General features: G+C 45.7%; 1 long non-coding RNA gene across 1 annotated transcript; it reads left to right on the top strand.

The window, feature by feature from the left end:
• Positions 1-86: 86 nt before the first annotated feature.
• On the top strand, positions 87-27,444 carry LOC119461516 (uncharacterized). Its single transcript, XR_005193996.2, has 3 exons — positions 87-108; positions 12,481-12,595; positions 27,281-27,444. It is a non-coding gene; the product is annotated as an uncharacterized LOC119461516 (long non-coding RNA).

The following is a 27,444-nucleotide window of genomic DNA, read 5'->3' as shown; positions in this document are numbered from 1 at the left end:
TGTTTACTCTCGCCACCGTGCTTTCGCTCCTCTCGCCGAATCACGTGAGGCCGCAGTGGGCCATATGAGGGGCCTGTCATTTGATGTTTGGGACTGTTTGTGTTGATGGTATGTTCGCTCCTATGCCGTTCTTGTTCTTCACGTTTTTTAACGCTGTGATCGACTGAGGCGTAATTCACTTCCCATGCTTGCTGCGTCTTCGATCGCTTGCTGCTTGACTGTGCGGACCTGGGCGTTTACGGCGGCGGTGACGGCAGTAGCCTGCGAACGGGGCTGTCCGCAGCCGTCCTGTGTGTAGTTGCTGGTTGCAAACGCGAAGACGCGTAGTTTTGCAGTGCCGCTTGGTTTTGGCGCCGGTTTCGGCTTTCCTTTTTTTTTTTCACGGCGTCCTGCCGTGCGCAGCTGCTGCGCCCGCTCGCCCGCCGAACCAAGCGGCCCACAGCACCGTAGCCGTGCTGTGTGTAGTTGCTGGTTACAAACGTGAAGACGAGTAGTTCTGCAGTGTAGATGTAGAGCCTAGATGGTAGCGGCACATACCCACTCATGGGAATTGGCCAAGAACCGGGTAGTTCAACATAATAACTAAGGAGAATTATAAAATAATGCAAACAAAATTTGGGAATAGATACGTATATGGGAATTAATAGGTAGATTTTATCACATGAGTTTATTAAAATTAAGGAATAAATGAAAACTAAAAAAACAGCTAATCATCAATTTTGTAAATATGTAATGGAACCTTAAGCTCTGATTTTATAATCTAAATCTTTCTGACCCTGCAATAACATCTTGGATAGCATCGCCAACCTTTATGTTGTTGTTACCAAGGGTCGAAGCCCCCAAAGATAGTAAATTTTGAACATTTAATACTGGGTGTAACTGCTGTTGGCCGTAACTGAGGTGCGTCTTAACTGCGGTTAGCACGCCCTTGTAACTAGGGTATAAGTCTAATCTAAGAAAGCGGAACGGTGTTTTTAAGGTTATTTTTCGTAATTCAGCATATATTTGGCAGTCAATGAGAAAATGATCTAATGTTTCATGGTGCCCACAAGAGGGACAGTTCGGTGAGGGAACCAGACCAGCTCTGTGCAGATAAAAATTTAGAAATGGAATTCGGCAGCATAGTCTGGTGATTGCGACTTCAAGTGCTTGCGTTTGACATTACTATTCCAATCATGCGACAAGTGCTGAAAATCTGACGAGTTTGTTAAAGAAGGGGCTTGAAATTTACGCAGCATCACTTTTCTCCGAAATCGAGCCCTTATGATAAAAACTGAAGCCAGTAGGATTTGAATGACCGTTCTATTCAGTGACGCTTTCGCCAACGAGTCTGCCATTTCATTTAGAAATAGGCCCTTATGCCCTGGTACCCAAACCAATCTAATCAAAGCTAAGTAAGAGAACACTAATGATCTGAAAGTTCGCAAAACCGAGGAATTATCTGAAGCCATGAAGGAGGAGCACAGAGATAGACAATCTGTCATGACCACTGTGGAACATGCTAATGTATTTAGTTTACGGAGGGCTAGAACTGCAGCTAAAAATTCTGCTAGAAAGATAGGTACAAAGTCTGGGAGGCGAAGAGAATAGGACCAATCAAGAATAGGAGAAAATATTCCAATGCCACACTTTTCTTAATTTTGGGAAGCAGTCAGTGGCAATAATTGTCTTGATCGGAGCATGCTAACAGTGATCATTTAAGATAGAGCTTAGCATGCAGTAAGATAGTGCCTTTGCATTTTTAGGGAAACTATCGGTATTTTAATGCAATTGGTATTGCAACAAACAGGGCTCATCTCACAAATTTGGACGTTTAACTGATCTAGGAGAGCTTGAATAAAAATAATTTGTGGTGTGTGGAATCGCGGCCAGTACAAGCCAAAAAATAAATCCGGCTGGAAGATAAAAACTGTTTGCGAACGCCTTATAGAGGATTCATATGGCCTTATGCAGTGCCACTCAGTTTTGCTGTCGGTTTCGGCTTCTTTTTTTCGCGGCATCTTGCTGCTGCATCCACTCGCCCGCCGAACTACGCAGCCCTCACCACCGCTTGTGACCGGCGCGAGCGAGTCACTTTGCCACAAAAAGTAGTTCAATGCATTCAGCAGAAGCGGAGATATTGGCAGTCAAACACGGCCTCCGCTATGCTCCCCTTCCTCCTTCAATGCCTTGCACTGCGAAGGCTACGGCGGAGTGGGGCGGGGTCACAACGCTCCGCCTCGGAAACGTCACCGTGACGCGCAGTTCAAATTCATTTTGGACTTCTGATTTTGGTGCCTACGAAGCGCTAAACGTAAACCAAACACGGTTGTCCTCAGCAAGCCGCAGTGCACTTAGCCACTGGACTCGTGGCAGCACCTCGCAGCGGCTGCGACCAGTAGCAGCCGTGTATCGGAGTTTGCTTTATTACGAAATAAAGCACACAGAAAAGAGCGAGGATCATGGGGTCTTTTGAAATGAGAGCGTTTGAGAGAAAGGCGACTTCGCGTTCCACTTGCGAGCTCCACGGACCGCGTACGACAGCAGAACTTGGCTGAGATGTTCACAACAGCATATGCTACCCGCGGACTATGTTATTTCATCAAGCCCAAGGCCCCTTTAAGCTGAGTGATTTTCGCAAATGTTGGAAAAGGATGCAAAGCTGCGAATCCCTAAATAACACATGCCCAGGTTTTTATTGTGGCCCTGGTTGCACTGCGCAGTGTATACCAGAAGCCTTGCACTCCACTATTCGTGTTTCATTCCAACATGATAGTGCACAACACTCAGCCAAGGCTGTCAACTCATCAGCGGAGCGACTCTGGCCTGTTGCCAAGTGGTTGAAAATGCGCGGGAATTTTGAACTGCCGCATCTGGGGGGGGGGATGAACAACTAGCAGCATTGCGTGTCACCGTATTTTGCCCTCATGAGTGCAAAATTGAGAAATCTTCCTTCTGAACTGTATCATCTGCTTGATGCAGTGACACGACACCTCAGTAGGCTGGGCCAAGAAAGAAAACACCCCCAGCCGTTTGTGCTTCAATTTATAGCTGCGGCTGCAGCGAAGGAAAGGGAAGGGGAGCGTTGGCTCGTTATCAGGCCACTTGTGTGATAGCCACACCTGACGCATCTTCTCTCCTCTGTGAGGAAATCAGACTTGACAGTCCACTAAGAAACTTGCCCAAAATTGGCGTCGTTTGTCAGCGGTTTAGGTCCTGTGCGTTGCCGGGTTGACCTGCATGGAATGGTTGTCATGTTTGTTCCAGCAGCTGTACCTGACGCTACGTGTTCAGTGCTTGTAACAAGTCCATCACTTGGCTGACCGTGACCGAATGCGATATTAGGACTTAAGGGCCTGTTGACCTCGGGGTTCAAGTCCACGTCGTCATCAACGATGTTGTAGTAATCTCGGGTTCGCAGCAAATGTTGCCTATTTCGCTTTAGAAGGCGGTGATTGTACATTCTCACCATGTGCGATCGAGGAGACACCATCTGGAGAACCATCGTGTTGCGCGACCAATGGCGGCCATCGCGAACCCATACCGTGTCTCCATGCTGCAGTGGTCGCAATGGTTGGCCCTTGGATGACTGGCAGTGTTTTACTACAGGGCGTTCAGTTTTGATGCTGCATTTAGGCAAAGTGGCGTGCAGCCAATGACCCTGCAACTATTCGCCTGGTGATTGACCATCCTCTAATGGATGAAAAGCTAGAAAAGGCAGCATCACAGACAAGGCGGCACATGCAATTATTGACTCATTTGTAACATTGTAATGCAGCTGATTATATAAAGGGCCTTGGGCACCTGAAGTGATAGGGAGGTCTTGTGCACGGTGGTGTACTGCATTGTTTTACGCTGACTGTAATGCATTTCAATTGTGTGCTAAAAGCTTGTAGATGCATACAGTGTTCACAATTGCAGCTTTTACTGCATTAACTCTACAATATGGTTATGCACCCCCTTCACACTCAACATATTAAACGATTTGTAGATTTCACTTCATGTTAAAAGTGGTATGCTCAACAACATTGACATGCCTGGCCATGGGGAACAGATGTGTGATAAAACTGGGTACATGCCTCTTCGATATGTGGGCAATGTTTATGTAAACACTTTGCCTGCATTCAGGCAAAAAAAAGTGCACTGCCGAACACCCTGCAACAATTCTCCCAGTGATTCACCATCCTCTAATGGAGGCACTCGGTAAGATAAAAGGCCCATCCAGAAGTCATTACGAGACACGGCAGAATGCGTTCGACTATTTGCTCTCTTTTTTTGGCCAAAACATTCGACCGCAGAAATTCAGGGCTCGAAATGGTATGGACAAAGTCATACCGGAGTGCAAAATCCACAAACTCTTGTAAGGTGAACTGAGGCCCATTGTCGGTACACACTGGAATAGGAATTCTGTATCCCGTGAAAATAGCTGAGACCTTCGTAATGACATCACATGTAGTGGTGACAGTGAGCTTCTCAACCTCTGGAAAGTTGGAATACGCATCAAACACCACTACGTACACATCACCAGCAAAGTGAGAGAGATCGATTCCCACGCGGCGCCACAGCTCCCTAGGTTTTGGCCACAAAATAAAAAGCTTGGAAGGTTGTTTGTGTGTGCGTACATGAGCAGCGTACGAAAAAGCGTTTATTGTAAGATACGGCCCTGTTCATAAAGGGCACATGCAAAGTGCGACATGCGCAGTAGGTGCCAACTAGGGGCACGTGTACATGATGAAGCCCCTAGTTACATCTTCCTTATTTCGAAGAGAAATTAAAGCATAAAGTTAGAAGTTAAATTCAAGAGTCCAGGCACTATCACTTTGTTCTTTCTGGCAGAGGATAATGGGGCGGTGCTGTACAGACGCGGTTACTCCAATGAAGGGTGTCCGGTTGAGGCAGCGTCGTCCCCACGTAAGGCTGGGAAGATGGCTCACTCAACAGAATCAGTCGTAGGGTCGGCCACCGGTCGCATTTCTGTGGAAGTCGGGTGGCTCCCTGGTGCGCCTCAGCTGTTGTCCGCTATCTGTGACTAGATTGTACGACCGTGGTGGGCCTGCAGGGCCAATGACCACAGCTGGGGACCAGGTTCTGTGTGTGGTGTTGTATACAGACACTGGAGAACCACTGCGAAGCGCTGGCTGGCGCTTGGCAGTCCAGTTATAGAAGATTCATTGCTTTTCCCTTATCTCTCGAAGACGGTTGCGAACGGACTCTGGTGGCACAGTCTGAGGCTCAAGGTGCAGAGGGAGTACTGGCAGTCGAGTTCAGGTTTGACGTCCCATCAACCGCTGAGCAGGCAACTTCAGTTCTTCATCCCTTGGCATATTTCGCCACTCCAGTAGAGTGCTGTAAAAATCAAACGTTGCAAAAGGACATTTTTTTACCAACTTTTTCGCCTCTTGAACTGCACACTCCGCCATGCCGATACCGCGAGGATAATATGGGTTTGACGTTATGTGAATGATTCCTAGCTGGGCCGCAAAAGACCAGAAGAAAGCACTGCTGAAAGGTGGTCCATTATCGCTGCACAGCTTTGTCGGAACCCATGAGTCACGAAAACAAGCAAGCAGGCATTCTTTTTGGATTCTGCTATTGCTTGAGGGAAGTTTTGAATCTCGAAAAAGAATGAGTAGAAAACAACGAGGAATAGGTATGTCTGGCCACTGTGGTAAAATATATCAAGCGCGACGACTTGCCATGGCAGACTTGGTATCTCGTGGCTCAGCATAGGCAGTCTAGAGTTTCTGCGCTTGTACGTTTGGCAAGCTGTACATGACTTAGCTAGAGCTGAAATGTCCACATTCATTCCGGGCCAAAACATTACTTACCTGGCTCTCATCTTAATTTTTTCTTCCCCTCCGTGGGTGGCCTGTAGCAAACGGAGAACCTCCGGTCCTTGGCTGGAGGAATGACAATTTTGTTGCTCCTGAGTAGCAGGTCGTCCTCAACATGCAGCTCGTCACGGTAGCGCCATTAAGGGCTCAGGGCATGCGACAGTTTGTCTTTAGTTTCTGGCCATTCTCTGCTTGGTGTAGCTGCGCAGTTCAGCCATGGCATTATCTTTGTTGGTTTCATTGCGAATGCTCTCAAGCTATTGGTCTGATACAGGAAGAGAAGAGGTAACGTTAACTTGAAATTGCTCTGTCTCATCTTTTAGTTCAGTAGGACTTTGAAACTGAGAAAGCGCATCAGCTAGAAACAGCTCATTTTTTGGTTTATAAGTCACCTTTATTGGGAAACTTTGTAAAACAAGTCTCATGCGTTGCAATCGCAGGAGGCATTCGCACAGCGATTTTTTGAATATCAGTTCTAAAGGTCTCTGATCTGACTCGACTATAACTTTGGACTGCCCAAAAATATAGTCTTGAAATTTATTGCAACCATGAACAATAGCAAGCGTTTCTTTGTCGATCTGCGCGTACCGCTGCTGTGTTTCTGTTAGCGAACGCGATGAATAGGCAACCAGTTGCCCATCCTGCAGAAGAACAGCTCCTACACCACACTGACTGGCGTCTACGGACAAATTCACAGGTTTTCCTTGGCTAAAATAAGCAAGGACAGGTGCCTGTGTGAGAGTTTTTTGAAGCTGGCGAAAACTGTCATCTTGCTGGTCTGTCCAGACCCACGCCACATCCTTTTTCAACAGATCGCGAAACGGTGCAGACAAAGACATGTTCAGGACAAAGCAGGCCACGAAGTTTATCACGCCAAGAAAAATTTGCAGTTCCTTACGGTTTTGTGGGGGTGGCACATGCATGATGTCTTCCACTCTGCTGGGGTCCAGGCAAAGCCCTTCTTTAGTGAGAATGTGGCCCATGTAGCGGACTCTGGGCTGCAGGAAATCATACTTTTTCTTAATAAGCCTCAAGTTGTGTTGTCTACATCGCGCCAGTAAGGCGATCAAATTGTTGTCCTGCTGCTCTCGTGATTGTCCCCAAACAAGGATGTCATCTATTACAACAGCAACACCCATCAAGCCCTCCAGTATTTGATGCATCACATGCTGAAAAATTTCTGGAGCAGAAAAAATGCCGAAAGGCATGCACAGAAACCTGTATCGACCATAGGGCGTGCTCATTGTGCATAAGCGGGAGCTCGACCCATTATCTTTATCGTTAACTTTATCTACCAGAATCCCGACGACGCATCTAGGGTGGAAAAGAATTTTGCTTGTCACGGTGCAGCATAGTTTCGAGTCGGCGATTAACGGGCGCCAAAAGGTCATGGGCGTAAGAACGGCTGAGCAAGACGGGTATTGCCAATCACTCGGGCAAGCGGACGAAAACGTCGAAGGCAGATTTAGTTTTTTTTGTTGGCGCGACAATGGCGCATGCCCCAAGAGTCCTTTCTACAAACCCCTATGCCTTCTCTGCCCCGAGAGTGCCTTGAGTGGGTTGCTAAGACAGGAGGGGTCGACTACTTTCCGGAAACCCCGAAATATGGAATGTCTCTGTACCGTGTCCACAAATTGCTAGCAGCGTATGTATTGTCCAAGAATATGGCGCCGTGTTGCCAGCTGCTGCTGTTGCTTCTGTGCTTGTCAACGGACCCAAGGGTGTGCATGTGTGTCTGTGTGGTGCAGTGTGGGGGCGTGACCTCTGACAGCGGGGGGAAAACACCCATTCTCTCGCCCCTGATTAAAAGGGGCGTGGCCAAGACCATAGGGAGGAGTCATGAATTAATTAGGTGAACCGTCACCCATACCTGCTGTTCCCCGACCTAGTGAACTAGGGAAAGGAGAGGCTATTTAAGTGCAGGTTTTTGTCCCTGCTAATCAGTCTAGAAGCCGAGCCTGTAATCTGCTGAGAAGCAGTCGAGGGGCTAATGCTGTCCAGTATTGCCTGGGCCACCTAGCCATGTCGGAACTCCGAGTAACTAGTTGACGTACAAGACGAAAAAACCAACGTCTGCAATGAACCTAGGTCATGGTAGTTCACCTCAAGTTAGCTCAACCTGCTTGAGTGAAGTCGTCAGATCTAGGCTCCCGGGAAACCCAGCTGAGCAATTGCATCCATCTCAACAAGATCGGCTCGCTGGCATTCTTCGGGAAAGCTGTGTGCACCGACATCACGGTTTACGGATTTGCTGCGATGGCCCGGCCATGCGTATGACATTGTTTGTTTTCTTTTGAACTTTGTTGTAGTGAAACACTGTTAAGTGTCTTCTTGTATGTTTAATCCATGCCCCGTTTCATTTTTATACCCACTGTTAATTGCTCATCATATTTGTTTGTCATCATCATTGAGCTATATATTAAGGTCAGGTGTGTTAGTTTTCTTGTGTCATTTCTTTATTGTTTTATTTTATTAATTTGTGTACCGTTGTCAGTCGATAAATAGCACTTTTTTTTTCTTTTTTTACTCCTGACTCTTTCACTGTGTCGCTTCAGTACGGAACGACCAACTGGCTTGTATACCCCGTTGACAACTTTGCGCCGACGGCGAACGGGTGACAAGCCGCGACATTGCTCCATGCAGGCCTGGCAAAATATCTTCTAAGGTTGGCATATGGTAATGCTCTCTGAGAAGTGCCTTGTTCAAGTCTCATTGGTCTAAGCATATGCGCGCCTTTTCTTTCTTTACTACTACAACCATATGACTTGACCAGGAAGTAGGTTCCGTTACCTTAACAATGACTCCATCTTGCTCCATCTTGTAGAGCTCCGCTCTGACGCGTTCCTGAAGGGCAATGGCGATCCGTCTTGCCGATTTGATGGTGCCTTGAGTTTCAGGATTCAACTCCATGTGGAAAGCGACGTCCTTGTTTCTCCCAACCCCTTAAAGACATCTTCAAAATCTTGAATTAGTTCTTCAGTCTCTGAGGCGTCTGCCGTGTTTATGCGGCAAATCGGCCCTAAGCGTTCAGCGACCTTGCCACCAGGGGCGGTATTCTGTAAGAGTCCAATGAGCGGTCTGTCCATTTCGGCTGTCGCCGATTGGCTGCTGCTTCACGTGCAGGAAGGTGCCAGCCAGTCTCCTTCCTGCACGTGAAGCAGCAGCAAATCAGCGACAGCCGAAATGGACACTCCACTAATTGGACTCTTACAGAATACGTACCGCCCCAGGTGTCACAGGAACTGCTTGTTTCACAACGAAGAAGAGCGCCGTTGTAGCTTGTATCGCACTAGCAATTTGAAGCTCAATCCTTTTTGATGCCTTTTCCTTATGCCCAAAGAACGACCTTAGCGTAGAGGAGCAAGCTTGTGCTGGTTGTGTAGTTCCTTAGCGTAGCCTCGGGCATGACACAGCAGTTATCCCCGGTATCAACCTTACAACGGATGGTGGCCCCTGCGATGTCTAGAGTAGCTGACCAGGGGTCATGCTCATCAATTGCATTGACTTGCAACATTTGAAGGAAATAGTCATTCTCCTCTGCTATCTCAACCTGCTGTATTCGGTGTCCTTGACTCCTCGGTCTTGCTTGTGGTTGACGACACATGCGGGCGAAGCGGTTTCGGCCGCCACACTTCTTACAGTGTTGGCCTTGAGCAGGGCACCTTGCTTTTCCATGTTCTGTGAGACCACAGCTTTGACAAGTACTGAGAGTGGTTCGCACCTTCACAGAATGTATACTGCTCTCATCTGTTGACCTCCTGAATTTCCTTAAAACAATGCTTTCCTTGTTCTCTAGCCAGCCAAATTTCGATTGTTTTGGCATATGAAGGATTCTGCTCCAGGAGTTACTGCCTGCAAGCTCTTGTCTCTGATTCCTAGAATTATTCAACTGCGCAGTAGTCTTTCTTTTAGTTCTCCGAATTCGCATTGGCGAGCGAGGGTTTTAACGTCGATTAGCCACTCGTTGAAAGCCTTGCCCTGTCGCTGGTCTCGAAAGCCAAAACGAAACTCATTGAACATTAGATTTGTTGCCGGTTTGTAGTGGGCTTCAGACTTTTCAATGAGCTTATCAACGTCTTGCTTTTTGTTCTCATCTTCAAATTTGAAGGTATAGAATGCTCGTCTTCCTTCTTCTCCAATTATCACAACAAATGGATCTGCCTGAACTTCCTTAGGCTGCTGCTTCAATCCAGTTGCCAGAGCAAACTCACTTTTCCAGGTGGTCCGGTTATGAAAAGCATTGTGCGTAGTGTCGACGCTCCTGAGAAGGAGCGTCGATGCCATACTTTGTTGCGTCGTGGGCTCTACTTCTGCCGTGCCGGATACAAGGGCAGACGTTGGTGAACAGGCAAATGAAACGCATTGCCCACCACTTCTGACACCATGTGTACGTGCGTGAACAGGGTTTGAAAAAGCGTTTATTGTCAGATATGGCCCTGTTTATAAAGGGCATATGCAAAGCACGACATGTGCAGTAGGTGCCAACCACTTCGGTGATTGGGTGCAGGACCACGGGCCAGACTGGTGGCTGAAAGCCAAGACTGGGTCCGTGGGCGATATGCCAGCAACTACCGTGAATGCTTTTGCGAAGTTAGTAATTGCGCTTACTAGACGAATGGCAAAAGCTCGCATGTAGGCAGAAAGCTCCAAAGTGAATTCACGTATCACAGCCTAATCTGACATTGTTGCACAGTCGAAGGTCGTGCACATATATCTCCACTTCGCGGTATTAGATGGACGTTTCTAAGGGAAGTTTCCAGCTAGGTGCAGGAACGCACCGGAAATAAAAAATGATACTGAAAATCTGGTTTTCATACCAATGTGCTGCCGAATTGTAACAGCTGACGCCAGTATCAGTGCAGTTAATTTTTGAGCGTTTTTAAGGGCGTGTCCATTTATAATGAACTACTCGATAACAACCACTTTTCGCGTAACTATTGAGTTCGTTATAAATATGGGTTCGATTATATGTGAGTAGTTTTACAAAAGGGGCAAAGGCTAGATTCTGGCTTATGTAGCCAAGATTTGCAGAATTAGTTATTTGAATATGTTTGGATCAAGTGACATGAGAAGAAAGGTGAATGCCAAGGTAATTAACCGCATCAGTGAGAGCTATAGAACTGCGATGGAAGGGGGGGGGGGGGGTGTCATTTTTTAGTGTTTGGACTTTGGATCAAGTTTATGAACCACCGACTACTTACTGCTTTCACATGGCTTGCCCACTGTAAAAGCAGCATATAATATAGTTTGCAACCGATTTCATAAACCTGCTGCTAAAGTCCATTTTACTGCTCCAAAAGCTGCTCCGAAATGGCAAGGGCCAGTAGCATTACTGCTAATTCTTTCATATACCAAACACATTCAATGGCAAGAGATGCTAATGAGACAAGAGAGGCATGCAAGGCCTGCACCCCCACATTGTAGCGAAAACAATTTGGACAAGAAGTTTAGCTAACCTCACTGGTAAAGTGACATGAGAAGAAAGGTAGCGTGACCGAATGCCATTCTGAGTATCGGTGACGCGGACTTAAGCTTCGGGCACGGAATGCTACCGCAGCCTTTCAGTGATGAAGCTATATTCTTGAGCATTTCGTGCAACTGCGACTGGAGCGTCGGAGCCCGCGGGGCGCGTCGGCACATCGCTCATCGAGTGTTTTAGGCAGTGTCGACTCCTGGAGGCTCGCGTGTCGGCACATCGCTCATGGAGTGTACCTGTCTAACCACGTCGGCACCTCGGACGATTGAGCTTACCGAGCGTTTCACATCGGCACCTTGCGCGACTAAGCTCGTGTCTATTCCGCGGACCCGCGACGAGGCAAATCGGCACCTCGAACCCGCGACTTATACTCTATTGTCGTATGCCAGATATCTCGCAACCTCATCATGATTCCCTAGGCCATACAAGCCATGATACAAAAGTACAGGCTGGAAAGTCTGCATTGCTGCCTATCTATCAGTGCTCTCCTAATTAACCGCATCAGTGAGAGCTATAGAACTGCGATGGAAGGGGGGGGGGTGTCATTTTTAGTGTTTGGACTTTGGATCAAGTTTATGAACCACCGACTACTTACTGCTTTCACATGGCTTGCCCACTGTAAAAGCAGCATATAATATAGTTTGCAACCGATTTCATAAACCTGCTGCTAAAGTCCATTTTACTGCTCCAAAAGCTGCTCCGAAATGGCAAGGGCCAGTAGCATTACTGCTAATTCTTTCATATACCAAACACATTCAATGGCAAGAGATGCTAATGAGACAAGAGAGGCATGCAAGGCCTGCACCCCCACATTGTAGCGAAAACAATTTGGACAAGAAGTTTAGCTAACTCTCACTGGTTAATTTCTACAAGCCACTACTTAAGGCTATGCAGTTGCAGTTTTAAAAAAATATCTGCATGAAAACTCTGTTCTTTGTCTTTTTTCTTAAATATAGATGTGTTGGTCGTCTTTTATAAACTACATGATCTAATACAAAAAGCCTTAGTGTGAGTAATTTTGTCATGCCTGGTCGAAAACCAGCAAACGTGGGTTTGAAAACACTGTGCCCCTTAAAGCGATTACCTTTCGATTGTGTTGCTCAAAGATTCAGTGTAAGTTCTTTGTAGTTCTCGACTGCATAAATAGCTGTCAATTTAATGCCCTGCATGTCTGTTTTGCTCTTTCCACAGCTTCTATCTCACCGGCATATACAACCGCTCTATTTTCGAGGCATTCAGCAAGGTGCTTCAGAAGTTAATCCCCGAGCTGCCGACGTTAGAAAACCTCCTCAACATTTTCATCTCGGTGAGTCCTGGCTTGTCAGCAGACACACCGTTGAGGTCTGGAATTATATTAAAGGAAAGATCAGCTTTCATTCTGTCTCACTTAAGTGGACACTTTAGCTTGGGCCCAACTCCATTGCCACCTTTTGAATGCATGTAAAATGCAGAAATACTTTTGAGATAGGCAGTGGGCCAATTTGAAGCAAATTTGTTGCATTTTAGATATAGAAAGTTAAATTCTAGTGACTTCAGGAAGTGGATTTTTGAATTAGGACCTGAAATTTTTTTACAAAGATTGCCAAAAATTGGCAGGTTTGGAAAAAAAAAAACGTTCAGAGGCGATTACCGTATATACTTGTGCAAGGGCTGCCCTTGTGTAAGGGCCGCACCCCCACTTTGGAGGGCAAAATTTTTTGGGAAAATGCAAAACGTCTGACGTGCAGTGAAGTTAGTTCATTTGCCGCTAGATGGCACTAGCTACTTTTCTCGGAGCCGCTCAGGCTGGCGCCACCGTGCCATTATTTCTTTGTGTGGCTTGTCGTCTCTGCTCTGTTATCAGTGTTTCCGGTCAGATCGGTGGTATATGGCCGACGAGGTGAGCTCTTCTGGGAGCGACGAAAGCAAAATTGAGTCATAATAAAAACATTTGTAAAAAGTAATTTGCGCCTCTCTTACCCTCTGCTACAAATGCGGAAACATTACGAACCTTTAGCGGACCGTCATTGGCCTGATTTGTGTAAGGGCCGCACCCAGCCAAGATTCTAGAAAAAAAGTGCGGCCCTTACACGAGTATATACGGTAAGCGTTAAATGCGAGAGAAATGCGTTAGGCATTACGTTGCACCTCTTGAAGGTCCCAGCTCCAAGATTTACACCTCTCTCACCACATTGCAAAGTGTTGTTCAGGAGCTTATTCGACACACATCCTGCCTCTTCGAGGAGCGAAGTGCGACTGACGGTGGTCCGCAGCAGACCACCGTCAGTTGCACTATATGTAGGATGTACTTTATCCACTGCCATGGCTGTGAGTGATAGTGCTGGCTAACACTCCCAGGGTTAGTTCTATAGTAGGTAGACATAAGTACCCCATAAAGTGGATGGGAGTACAGGGCTGCAGTAGCAGTGCTGTACATGTTCCTCTAAAACAGGAACGAAAGCTCGTTCCTTCCAAATCTCGAAACGAGTTCCCATTACAAGCACTTCAAACATTGGAACGAGTCGTTACAATAACATTACATTTGATATTTTAAATTAGGATAATCCTGAGGCGAAATAAGAAGAGCAATTTAAAACTTGCATCGAGTTACGTATATTAAACGAATTTGAACACTGCTGGCGGCAGATTATCTGGAGATAAAAAGAATCCAAAGAAACGCTCCTAAATGAATTTTTTCATGATGCACCGGACATACTCCAGACATGTCTAACTGCAACTTTGGTGCTCGTCTATTACAAGTGCAACACCTATGGCACTTTCCACTTCGGTCTTCAAATGCGCAGTCAGGATACTGCACTTCAGATGTGCAAATAGAAAGTTACTCACATGCACCAATATAATTAAATTTCTTGCACAAGAAATAGCGTAGAAAGGAACAATACATAGGTGTTTAATGAATGCTGATTTAATATTGCAGTATGAGTGGGAAAAAGATGTCCAGAATACATATTCGCAACTTTGTAAAGTCCCTTGTTTCAACTAAGCAAGAGTTGCATCTCGATGTTGGTGTCCGACAGACGAACCCATTTTTTCATTGGCACTTTGTTCGCAATGTTGAAGAACCGTTCCACCAAAGCGCTTGAGGGTACTGCCGTGTTGCACTTGAGGAAAAGTTGGTAAAGTCTCGAAGTTCTTCATCTGCAACAACGGGTAATCAACTGGTACCAGCAGGTACCGCGACAGCTTATCCTGTTCCTTAGCTGGAAGGGTCAGACAGACAGACAGACCGACAGACAGACAAAGAACTTTATTGGTGGTCCTGAGGAACTGCTTTAGGGTACCTCCCTTTTCAGGGAGTCTCCGTAGCTGTCGCGGGCCACACCCACGCTGGGGTCGGAAGATTGTGGTCCTCCGCCCTGTTGCAGGCCCTCTGGACAGCCCATAGTTGCTCTGAGAGGTCGCCGCTGTTAAGGGCTGCCTCCCAGTCCATTAGAGTGGTAAGCGATGAGCTGCATAATGCAGGGCATTGCCAGAACATATGAGGTAAAGAGCAGTACGCCTCCCCACAGTCTGGACAGTGGGGTTTTACATTAGGTGCAAAGTGACTGAATCGGCCCCTGGAGGGGAACGACCCCGTTTGGAGCACGCGAAAGGCCGACGATTGTGGTCTAGTGAGTTTAGGATGTGGTAGCGGAAAGGCCCGCCGAGCAAGTTGATAATGTGCCAAGATTTCATGGAAGGTGAGGAGCGAATCCCTGTACAGTCCTAAGTCGCCGCCGCGGTGTGTTATACCTCGCGCGCAGTCATGGGCTAACTCATTGGCGTTAACAACCTCAGAGTGCACATTGATTGCCATATGGGCCGGGAACCATTTGATGATATGAAAACCAGCAGCCGCCTCGGTGCCGAGGATAGCTGCCGCCTCCTTTGAGATCGAGCCGGAGGCGAACGCTCGGGCTGCAGACCTAGAGTCCGTAAAGATATGGGGACGTAGAGTGTCCTTCAGTGCCATAGCTACAGCAACCTGCTCGGCTACTGTTGCAGAAACCTTCCGCACGGATGCTGAGTTAATGAGAGTGCCATTCAAATCAACCGAAACTACGACATAGTGATCAGACCGCCCGTACTGGGCAGCGTCAACGAAACATGCAAGATTCGTAGTGGCCGCAGCCACTTTTAATAGGGAACGAGCCGGGGCTATCCGGTGCCCTACATTGTATTGAGGGTGGACGTTACGTGGCAGGGAATCTACCTTGAACGTATCTCGGACCATGGGTGATAGGGTCGCGTTGCGCTCCGTGATTTCCTGGTGACCACATCCAACGGATTCTAGGATCCGTCTCCCTGCTCGCGATGATGAGAGTCGTATTATTTGGGCCACTCGTTGGGCCTCGATCACCTCTGACAGGGTGTTGTGCATGCCTAGTTGCATGAGACGTTGGTAGTGGTAGTGCATGGTTTACTGGTAAACCCAGCACACGTTTGATGCTTTTGCGCATGAGGACGTCGATTTTGGCCTCTTCCCGTTTAGACCAGCACAACGCGGAAGCTACATAATTAACGTGTCTCATAAGAAACGTGTGGTAGAGTCTGAGGAGATTGCTTTCACTTAAACTCCCCCGGCGGTTCGAGACCTTGAGGATAAGCCTAAGCATGTTCTCCGTCTTGGTGGTGATGCGGGCTATAGTCTGTGAGTTGCCCCCGAGCGATTCCAGCAAGAGTCCAAGGACCCGGATGGTATTCTGGATGGTAGCTGGAAGGGTTTGGTGCGCGGACGAGGTGGCAACATGTGCGCTGGCTGGGATCTATGATAGCTTAAACCTTGGGATTACGCAACTCGCGTTTTCTTTTGTCCAAACCTGCAATCCCAAACAATACATTAGAAAAGCAGCATATTCAAACGCAGATGTTGACATCAGTTACCTCTTTTGGATCCCGGCGAAAACTGCACTTGTCAGAGGGCCACAATACGTCAGTCCCTTCATGGCCTCATATTTAATTCGCTTCTCCAGGACGGTCAGGGTTGGAAGCAGGTAACCAATGAACATGCATTCCTGTCGCTGAAGTACGTCCAGCGCAAAGGAGACTGGCTTCATGACCTGTGAATGACAACAAGTTTTGCACTTTGTTAATTCACAATGGAATCAGCTAGCGCAAGACAGGGGTAATTGGTGATCACAGGGAGAGAGAGGCCTTCAACCTGCAGTGGACATAAATAGGCTGATGATGATGATGAATTCATAACGAAAGAAATAGCCGGATGTGGGCAAGTGCGTGTGGAAATTTCAACTGGTAAGGACGTCAAAGCGATGAACGCATATATTTGTGAACCAGTAACCCATGGCAGATTAAACAGAAACACCAACCTTACAGCTTTGTTAGCAAACTCCAATACATGGTTGGGAACGAAAAAACTGGAGGATGCTTAAGCTTCGACTTTAAGAGCAGAACGCAACAGCATTATCGGGCCCCGTTTGCATCGCATTTTTTCTAATGAGTAAGCTTCACTGCAACGCATACTGTGGGAAAGCCAGCTTACAAAGACCAAGCTTACACCGATCTTCTTAAAGTTGGCTTCACTTCTTAACAAAAATGCATTGCTGGGAAGCCGTTTTTCCAGTGGCAATACAAGCCATCATATCAAAATATGAAGGCCCTAGGACCTTTTTTAATTATTTTATTAATTGTTTACTGTTTCCCCGAGGCGCGCGCGTGCCTTGAGTGGCCAGTCGCACAGCAATTTTGCATGTATTTGCTGACTTCTTTCACGCTTGAAAAAACACTTTTATGTAGCACGTATTGAGCACCAGAAAACTGTATCGGTAGTTTCTCATGTTGCTCTACAATTTTCTCATTGACGCTTCTTATCTAATTATAATATTTGAGAAGTTGATTAATTACAACTAATCTAATTAGGTGGAATGCGAAAGATACTCTATCTCCAAGCTACGGCAAACAGCATTCCCTTGGTTTTGTTCCAGCTACGCATTTGTATATTTTTAAATCTTGCTGCATGATAGTTGGGACACCCTGTATTGGCCTCGTGCGCTACTGATGGCGGCGCTGCGAACGGCGCTTCCATGACGTCGCCTGCTACGCTCCGGCTAGAATAGCTTCATTTTCATGTGTTTGCTCACACTCTGACAGTGTGCTCACGCAGCACGGCGCACTCCAATTATCATCTGTATTTTAACAGCGGAGCTGTTTAGGCCAGTTGTTCTGTTAGTTGTCCACAAAAAATGTGGGTTGATCCTGGCGGTAGTGCAGAAAGAGCCTAAGCGAAATGGCACATAACCCTGTGAACTAGTGAAGCTGAGTCTGGCTAAGTCTAGGTAAGCATGGTTGGGACTACTTAAGCTTAGTCAGTCATCAATAGTCAATCAATAGCTAATCGTTCAATAATCAATAAATTCCAGAAAATGCTGGGGATGTCTTAGTAGTGCTTAGCCTAGCCCAAACACATGGCTAATACCTTGTAATAGCCAATCAATAGCTAATCGATAATAAATTCTGGAAAATGCTGGGGATGACTTGGTAGTGCTTAGCCTAGCCCAAATACGTGGCCAATACTTTGCGATAGCCAATCAATAGCTAATCGATAGTCAATCAATAATCAAGAAATTCCGGAAAATGCTGGGGATGACTTGGTAGTGCTTAGCCTAGCCCAAATACCTTGCGATAGTCAATTGATAGCCAATCAATAGCTAATTGATAAATCATTAAATTCCGGAATATGCTGGGGATGACTTGGTACTGCTTAGCCTAGCCCAAATACATGGCCAATACCTTGTGATAGCCAATCAATAGCTAATCAATCAATAATCAATAAATTCCAGAAAATGCTGGGGATGACTTGCGATAGTCATCGATAGTCAATACCTTGCAATAGTCAGTCGATAGCCTAATCAATAGCTAATAGATCAATAAATTCCGGAAAATGCTGAGGATGACTTGGTAGTGCTTAGCCTAGCCCAAATACCTTGCGATAGCCAATCAATAGCTAATCGATAATCGAACAATAATCAATAAATTCCAGAATATGCTGGGGATGACTTGGTACTGCTTAGCCCAGCCCAAATACGTGGCCAATACCTTGTGATAGCCAATCAATAGCTAATCAATAAATTCCGGAAAATGCTGGGGATGACTTGCGACAGTCATTGATAGTCAATACCTTGCAATAGTCAGTCGGTAGCCAATCAATAGCTAATAGATCAATAAATTCCGGAAAATGCTGGGGATGACTTGGTAGTGCTTAGCCTAGCCCAAATATGTGGCCAATACCTTGCAATAGCCAATCAATAATCGATCAATAAATACCGGAAAATGCTGGGGATGACTTGGTAGTACTTAGCATAGCCCAAAAGCCAGGACTAGCTAGGCGCCCATCAGCTCGGCTGTCTCTTTAGCATTGCATCCCCAGTGCAAGCATGCTAGTTTTCTTTTTTTCTTTTGTTCATGTCGTTTTCATGTGTTTTCGTTCAAAGTAAGACGACACACATTGCGATCCATTGGTGGACCGTCTTGAGCTGTATACAATGCGAACGTAAGCAGGTATTTTATAGTGTTAGCTTTATTATTGTCAGCACTGTGAGGACAACAAACCTAACATATTAAATGTATCTTCCATATAACCGCTAGATGTGATCACCCAGTGGCTCTGGCGTTGCGCTGCTTAGCTCGAGGTCGCTGATTCAATCTTTTCCATGGCGGCCGCATTTAAATGGGGGCAAATTGCAAACACGCTTGTGTGTACGTAGATTTAGGTGCTCGCTAAAGAACCCCAGATGCTCAAAAATAATCCCGAGTCCTACACTACGTGCCTGATAATCGTGTGTTGGGTTTGGCGCATAAAATATCGGAATTTATTTTTTACATATATTTTTATATTTCGTATAACCCCATCTCTCGCGGGCGGGGACACGATCTCGTGACTCAGTCGTAAAACATTGTGTTGAGGCAGTAAATGAGAATCGTCACAGCTTTGAAAATGAAGCACGATCGCAGCGCTCTGCACTGCGATCGACACTGCGATTTTGCACTGACAAAGCGGCATTGTAGTTGACTGCGAATTTCACATTGCGCTTGTATATACATATATATATATATATATATATATAATGTGCCCTCTACGATATGATCGGATTCCCACACTTCACACATATACATTTTTTTCCCGCTTTAACACTCCTAATGCTAACGCATTAATAGGAGCTTGAAGTTTGCAAATCCATAACTCGGCACCAAATTCTCATGTCGCAGTTTTGTAAAATGCATCCGTTAGAGTAAAAGAGGACATATTTGGTATGTTGTACAGCTTCCGTGGATTTGTTACAATGGTGATATTGTTTTTCATTGCCAAGTTAGAACTGTAAACTTAATAGTTAGTCTAGAGCACTGCACGGGCCGCTTTTTCAGGCCCGGGCCCGGCTCGAGCCCAAAAGTGCTATGCGGCGGTCCGCCCTAGCCCGACTCTGTAGTTTCAAACCTGACTCATACCCGGCCTGGGCCCGAATGATTTGGGCCCGGTTCGAACTGTTAGCTCTTGAGCGTAAGCGAAGCATGGTCCTATTCTCAGTAATTATGAAGATACCATCCGCGGCACAGGACATTTTCTAGAGATAGTTTTGACTGTGTCAGGACTCCGCCTGGTGTTGTTTCTGGTAAATGAACAGGTAAAGTGGAAATAAAGATGATATATTCAACCCATTATACTTGTGCGTTAACGTGCGATATGAAAGCCTGTGCTACATTTGCCAAAGAAGTTGCGCGGCAATATATATCGAAGGAATAGGGCACTACTCATGTACGCAATCACCAACAACTTAATCTGAATATTGTATTTCAAAAAACCATTGCAACGTACAATGCCAGAACTCAAGCAGATAAACTTGCTTGAAATTTATAACTCCACAAAATATAAATTGATCACACGCAACGGTAACGCTCATATGGAACCACATTTACCGTGGAACAAGCAATTCTTGTTTTATTACGCTTTATTTCAATGGCGGTTGATTTTGATGGTTGACTTTTCAGGCATCAACTTTAGTACTGTGTTTCATAATGTAAGTGAATGCGGACTGTGTCGGTTTTGTTTCAACATGTAAGGTATTCAGCGCAATGCAAGTTCGACATAAACCGAGTCCAGCAAGTTGAAGTGCGATATGTGATGTTTTCAGTCCTGGCAAACCAGTCTAAGGTTAGAAAAAATAGAAAGCAATGACTACGAAAGCTGACACTTTGACAGATTTAATTTTTCTACCTCGTGTTAGACTTTGCAGATCTCATTCACTAACATTGCAATTTTCAGAATGCACTGCCGCCACGCACTTCTAGGTCAGGATACCCTCATCATCATTCTCCAAGAGCGCGCTCGACACTGGGGAGCTATAGAACTAATTGTGGTCGCTCCACAGAAGCAACAGAAGTACAACTCATTAATAAATTGGCGAAAACGTGAATGCGCAGCACTGAACACGCACCGCATCAACACTACGGTATGTTGGACATGACAGCGTGTTTTTGAATACCTGCATTCACATCTTTCAGCTGTTGCGAGCTGTGATCACATGCATTCCTTATGAGAATTATAGGTAATCTATAAAAGCTTAGTATTTTATTTGACGCTTTGTATAGAAATGGGAAAGGCTCGCAGATGTTGCCACCATGCGCCGGTACCTGTTCGTCACACGCTGAATTTTCAGTAATCATTTGATAATAAGACACGCAAGCTTAAAATACAGGCTCGTAATCGTGAGGTGAGCGATCGACTTGTACCTGCAAAATGATAAAGAATTAAAAGAAAAAAAAAAAGCGCTGCTGGTATTGCTGCGCGAGCACGGCTCCCTCGTGTACGTCGAGTGGCTTTCCTGCATAGCTTTGGAAACCACAATGGCGTAACTTGGCGCAACTCTGGCTCCCTAAAGGGAGCCATACAGTAACTCTAGGTGTCCTTAGGCCTTAAGCGCACTTTCGCTTCATCTCGGAAGTGCTTCCCTGTTTGTGAGCGCACCGGGTGCATCCGCGTGTTGACGAGCGTCAGGTGGTCGAGGGTTGACACTGGGAACGTTTTCTAAGAGACCGACGGGAACCCGTGATGTAGACTAATCTGAGCAGTGTAAGCCTGTCCCGGCTTTCCCAGAGACCCACAGGCTCTCCTGACTCAAAAGTTGGTAAAGCCGGGAATTTTTATTGCGACAGCAATTTTATGAACACTCCAGGCAAATTTTCACTGTCGATATCGCCTTGGCGTGCCGTATGAAGTCGAAAGGGGATAAGATCACGCCCTGCAAGCTATTTGCTGTCTATACGGAAGAAAGCTTGCGAGAGTGAACGAGAAGGCTTCGTGTGCGCTGTCCTCCACTATGCCCAATGTTGGAGGTCACATGATCAAAAGCGAGCTAGAGCGGGGGGGGGGGGGGGGGGCAAAGTGAGCCCACGCTAGAGGGAGGGAGGAAGAGGTAAGCACGTTTCTAGCAACACTGAATCGCATAATATGGGACTGGGAGGAGGACAAGCCTCCTCGTAACTTGATGGCCTCTCCTCACCTGAAGCAAAGGAGGTGGTGCTGCACAGCTCTAGCTTGGACACTCAACTACCGGCCATAGAACGAGCTGAAGAGGTCGCCATCAAACATCTGGCCAGCCTGAAGAAACCATGCCTAATCACCCCACCTCACACTGGCAAAATAGTTTTTCCTACCTATAGCAGGCAATTTTCAAGTCACCAATAGCATACCCGGCCTATTACGGGCCTGATGGAGATCTATGCCTATTACGGGCTGGACCGAGGCCCGAGCCCAGCTTGGGCCTGCAATAAAGATAGTTTACCTGACCAGAGCATGGGCCGGGCCCAGGCCCGTGCAATGCTCAAGTTTAGTCTTTCTAAATTTTGCAGTTTTCAATTATTTTTATTAAAGAATTGATAGCCTAAACCAAAAATCCACTTCCTACAGTCAGTAGATTTTAACTTTTCCTTTTCAATGTAACAAACCTCATCAAATTCAGTACAGTGGTTGCCGAGAAAAATGATTTCTCCTTTCCCATATATTTAGATAGGAGCCCCCAAGCTAAAGCTTCCTGAACATAAAGGGTTCATTGACTTGTATCTTCGACCAAAAATTACTAAAATCTGTATGCTTTGTGTTATGGGGCTGAAAACTCGTAGATGTGTAATTGTATGTGCTTATTTCGAATATGGTGTCCACGTTTTTATTTCGATCTTCTTCAGTTCTACCTTTATGCCAGTTTCCTTTATTTAAATTACTGGAAGAATTTGCAAAAAAATTTGTTAATGTAGGCGAGTGCGAATATTAAAAAATTTGAATAAAGGCCTAGTATTGTAGTTTCATATTCGTATTCAAACCGAAGGCAATGTGTTCGAAATTTTTCAAATATTTATTGTGATGGAATATTCTAAACAAATTGAGTATGTATACTGCTGGCCATATAGTGGCAGATGTGATTCTTCATGTTCGTTTCTACATAATTCATGAATGTATGTGCTGAATTTTGTACTACTTGGCACACTCCTGTCATGATAGAATTTGGCGCCTAAAATTTGGTCAGCTGTCGAAACGACTATGCTTTGCAGGAAAGCCAACCTCTTGGTAGCAAGGGTCGTGGGTCTGTGAATAGTGAGGGTGCAGCTCTTCTAGATAGGGATCAGAAATCATTTAACCTTCCGATTAATTGGTTAATTGCTTTATTGAATTTATTTTTATTGCATTTCATCAGGTGAGATCATGCAAGTGCCTCTTCAGTTAAGCTGGCAGAAGTAATAAGTAGGGGTGTGCAAATATCAAAATTTTCTAATACAAATAGTACTTAGCTTCAAGTACTGAATGATATATGCACATGCATTTATTAGCAAGTTGGGTTAATTTGTTCTGTTGGCACACTGCAATTACATTGCCAGTGTTAAAAAACTAGATTAGTAAGCCGTTATACTAAAGCATTGTGTATTTGGCTCATGTTAACTTGGAAAATTTAGGAACTCCCACTAGCTGTCTTCGCCAGCCTGTGCCTTATCATCATCATCAGCCTATATGTATGTTCACGGCAGGACGAAGGCCTCTTCCTGTGATTTTTAATTAACCCTGTCTTGCGCTAGCTGATTTCTGCAAATTTCGTGACCTCATCACCCCACCTAGTTTTCTGCCAGCCTTGACTGCGCTTCCCTTCTCTTGGTATTCATTCTGTAACTCTAATGGTCCATCCTAGGCATCCATCCTAGGCATCACATGACCTGCCCAGCTCCATTTCTTTCCTCTTAATGTCAACTAGAATATAGGCTATCCCAGTTTGCTCTCTGATCGTGAGCCTTATTATACGGCATCAAATGCCCGTCAACTTGGAGGTATTTGATCCCGTGCCAGTCATCACTCATCGCACTTGCTGTCAAGTAATAAGCTCAGAATTAAAAATTGGGCTGCAAAAAAGTGCACTCTTGCTGCTGAGAAGCTGGCTTTTTTGCATAGTTTAGACGTTTAGTGGCTAAGTCTGCTTTACAGGCAAAATTTCGCTAGCAGCACGAAATCATAGCAAAATTCAGCACAAAATCACCCCAATATTCTTAGATTAGATAGAAACAAAAACTAAGAACTATGTCCTGCAAACTAAGAACTTTGGTCCTGCACAGCCAGCAATGTATTTGATTTCATTTGAATATTCGTATCCAGCCAAATAGTCAACATTTTCGAATTGGATACGAATATTAAAAATACAATATTCGAACCTGTCAAATATTCGCAGACCTCCTGTAGCTTCTGCCAACCACACCCCCAATAAAAATTATTTTATTGGGGGTGCGGTTGGCAGAAGCTGCACACAAGTCCGGCTCCACCCCAGGGTACAACACTAAATATTGTTGCCTTTTTCAATGCCACAATCATGGTGTCTTTAAGCGTTTCTTCACCTCAACAGTTCAATCTGGAAAACTCTAGTGAGTTGTGTTCAGAGCTTCAACTTAGTACTACAGATTGCAAAGAAGAGTTCGAGCCTCTGGCGGCCACTCTAACATGGACACGATTTAACAAAAAAGCTTTGCCGCCGATGCATCTCAGATTTCTTCTCCTCGCAGCACCAGAAATGATGCGAAGGAAACAACAGCAAGCTTTATTGATGTTCCCCGAAATGTGAAGCTGCATGTAGGCTGTCTGCGTAGTCATGCCTATCTGCAAGTCAAAAAGATTAAAGAAATTGATGGTAACAGACAACATAAAGTAACAAATGAATCAGTCATAAAAAAATATACATATTTATTATTATTATGTAATAAAAAGTTGGCCCAGAAAGGTTTGCACTTTAAAGGTCAAATTTTTTAAAGAAATGCGTCCCCCAGTGTCAAATTTTTATATTGAAGTTGTACATTCTTCACAGTGACTTATTTCAACAAAAAGTAAGTTAAAAAGGTTTTTAAGCGATCAAATTATATTTTGAAAATGTACGAAAAGATGTAGCAAGTGAGAAACTTGTAGTGATCAATTGTTTGATCACTAGACGATATTCGGTCATTCCTTGCACATCTCTCAAAAAGAGACGCACATGCAGCCGTATTGAGTTTGCGAGCACCCGCCTGTGAGCAAAGTAACCGCACGTCTACGAGGGAGCCATGCGGGCTGGCATCTGGCTATAGAACTTTTATTGATAAGAAACGAAGTAAGGTGTGAGACCGGCCTAGTTGCTATTTCATTTTGATACGACCAGCGCAAGAAAAGACACGAAATACAAAAATAAAAGCGACGAGCACAACTCTTTTTGTATTTCGCGTCTTTTTTGCGCTGGTCGTATCAAAATAAGAAATAAGACAGAAATGCATTTTCTCAACGCTCGTAACTCAAAACAACATGCGCTAGAATGCCAAATATAAAGTTCCAAGCGTGGGCGTGATGACGCGGCAGTAAACTAGGAGGAGTGGGAATAGTGCTAAACTATCACGGTGGAGGCCACTGTAGAGCGAAGTAAAAAATAAGTTCTGGTAGAACTTGAGAGGCGGCAGCACATTTTATCAAATTTAACAACAAATTTTAATGCAGAAGCATTACATGCCGCATTATGTGAAAATCCAGTGCGGCGACGTGACTGAGCGATGGTACCAAAAATGGTCGACGTCGCAAGGAGCAAAAGCACGTAAAAAATGTTCGGATTGACATTGAATTTCTCAGGGAGGTTCCTGTAAGCAAAGTAAATTAACGGCTTTGAAAAGAAGATTTGGTACATTTCGGTCTGGGTGGAAATTGAACCTGGGCCTTTGGGGTGCGTGATGAGCATGCTTCCCCGACGTCACGGCGGCTCCACGGTTCCGGTTGACTAAAGGTGTGCCTAAGGTCTGTGTCACTGCACACATCACGTCACAGCCATCTGGCTGACTAAAAGTTTCACCAAAGGGACTACTACAGTGAAATCTCGATGATACGAATCTCACGGGGTCACGGAAAAAATTCGTATTAGCCGAAATTCGTATCATCGAAACACAATTAAAACTAGCTAAATTAAAGAGTCTGAGAGGTGACCTCACTCAGGCACATGTACGTAAAAAGCATTTACAGTATAGACCACTTATAACGTAACCGTTTATATAGTGCAGAACTGGCTACAATGCGGCCTTTTCCGACTCCCGTTTACCCTCCCATAGAACTCCATGTATACGCATACTGCTTACAGTGCAGCCGCGTAAGACGAAATTGTGGCTTCTGCGGGAAAATCTCGCCGACAAGGGCGGTAGCGAGCATGAGGTGCACCCACCGATGGGAGAGATCAACGAATGCGATGCGGAGGAGGAGCATGAGACGTGGAGCACGAGTCCAAGGGCGATAAAGTCGTCACCATGCGCCGTATGTGCAAGTGAAAGGACGCGCACCTTCACGGACAGCGAACGCACAGCGGAGAGCAAACGCGACTTCTGTTGCGCGAACGGCCGTGGGGGTATGGGAGGGAGGGGGAGAAGGGGGGGGCGACGCTGTGCTGCGGCGCCAAATGCATATCTTGCAACCGAGCGCAAAGGTAACTGGCGACGCAATCTCCCCACGCGAAAGGAGCAAAGCGGGAAGGCAGCGCGGGAAGGAGGAAGTGTGGGGGGGGCTCCTACTCTGCCAACAAATGCGTTCTTGTACTTTGCGCCTGTGCCGGCTGTCGGTGTTGTCGCGCGCACCGTGATCTCCACACGGCTCTCACCTTTGTATGCGCTGTGCTTACGCCGCTCAGTTTCTGTTGAAGCGATAGACGCCGGACAGCGCGGAAGCCGTGACTGGGCGCGAAGAGTTTGAAGTTTGAAGCGGTGGCGCTTTTGTTGCTTTTGTGCTTTTATTTTGGTCTCTTCGCTCGCTCCGGCGTCGCGTCCGCACCTCCGCACCAAAAGAGAAAGGGAAAACGCGCGTGACTGCGTGCTGTTCTCTTTCACGGCTGTCGGTGGGGCGGGGTTTATTCATTCATATCAACCGACGCGGGTCGAAAATCGATTCGTAACAACCGTTCTCTAGCACATTGCAAAGTAATGGGGCTCGGCCGGGACTTCATAAAAATTCGTATCATCCGGATATTCGTATTAGCCATGATCGTATCATCGAGATTCCACTGTATAATGCTTTGTGTCTCTGCCGATTTTTTTCATAGGCCATGGAAGGTATGCAGCACCTCCAGATTGATGTTAGGTAGGTGGCACTTTGTTCAGAAAGAGCTGGCTTGCTTGTTCAGCAAAATGTTTAAACTGCGCCAAGAAGACGTCCCTATGAACAGACTAGCCCAACAACATGCCTTGCTACAGCTTTTTTGTACATTTGGACGTTGCCTTACATGTGCAGCAGTGACTTCCAAAGGGTTAAAATTTGTTTGTCAATCACCACTTTAGTTAGCCTTTTCAGCCTACAAATCTAATTAATCGATTAAATGTTCCTGATTTATTAGGACTTTAAGTCAATGCTCAGCCCCAGTGTTTTCCGCATGAAATAGTTGAATTATAAGACTGCATTCAGTTTGGACAACATAAGCTTGTTATTGCAAAAGTGAATGTGAATTACTGCGCTGACATTTGTGTTTTTCTTTTTCCCCAGAATTCCGGGATTGACAAGGCATTCCTGTTTGATGTTGTGACCAAAATGTACATTGCAACTGGCAAGTCACTTAATGACTGATAGCATCACATGGGGAATGTATCATATGGTCACAGTTTGGCAATGTACTAAGCGATGGTGCCTAAATACGTTTTCCGGGAATG

The sequence above is a fragment of the Dermacentor silvarum genome, chromosome 8 (assembly GCF_013339745.2).
Source record: "Dermacentor silvarum isolate Dsil-2018 chromosome 8, BIME_Dsil_1.4, whole genome shotgun sequence".
Lineage (NCBI taxonomy): Eukaryota > Metazoa > Arthropoda > Arachnida > Ixodida > Ixodidae > Dermacentor > Dermacentor silvarum.
This window is presented reverse-complemented; position numbering and strand designations above follow the sequence as displayed.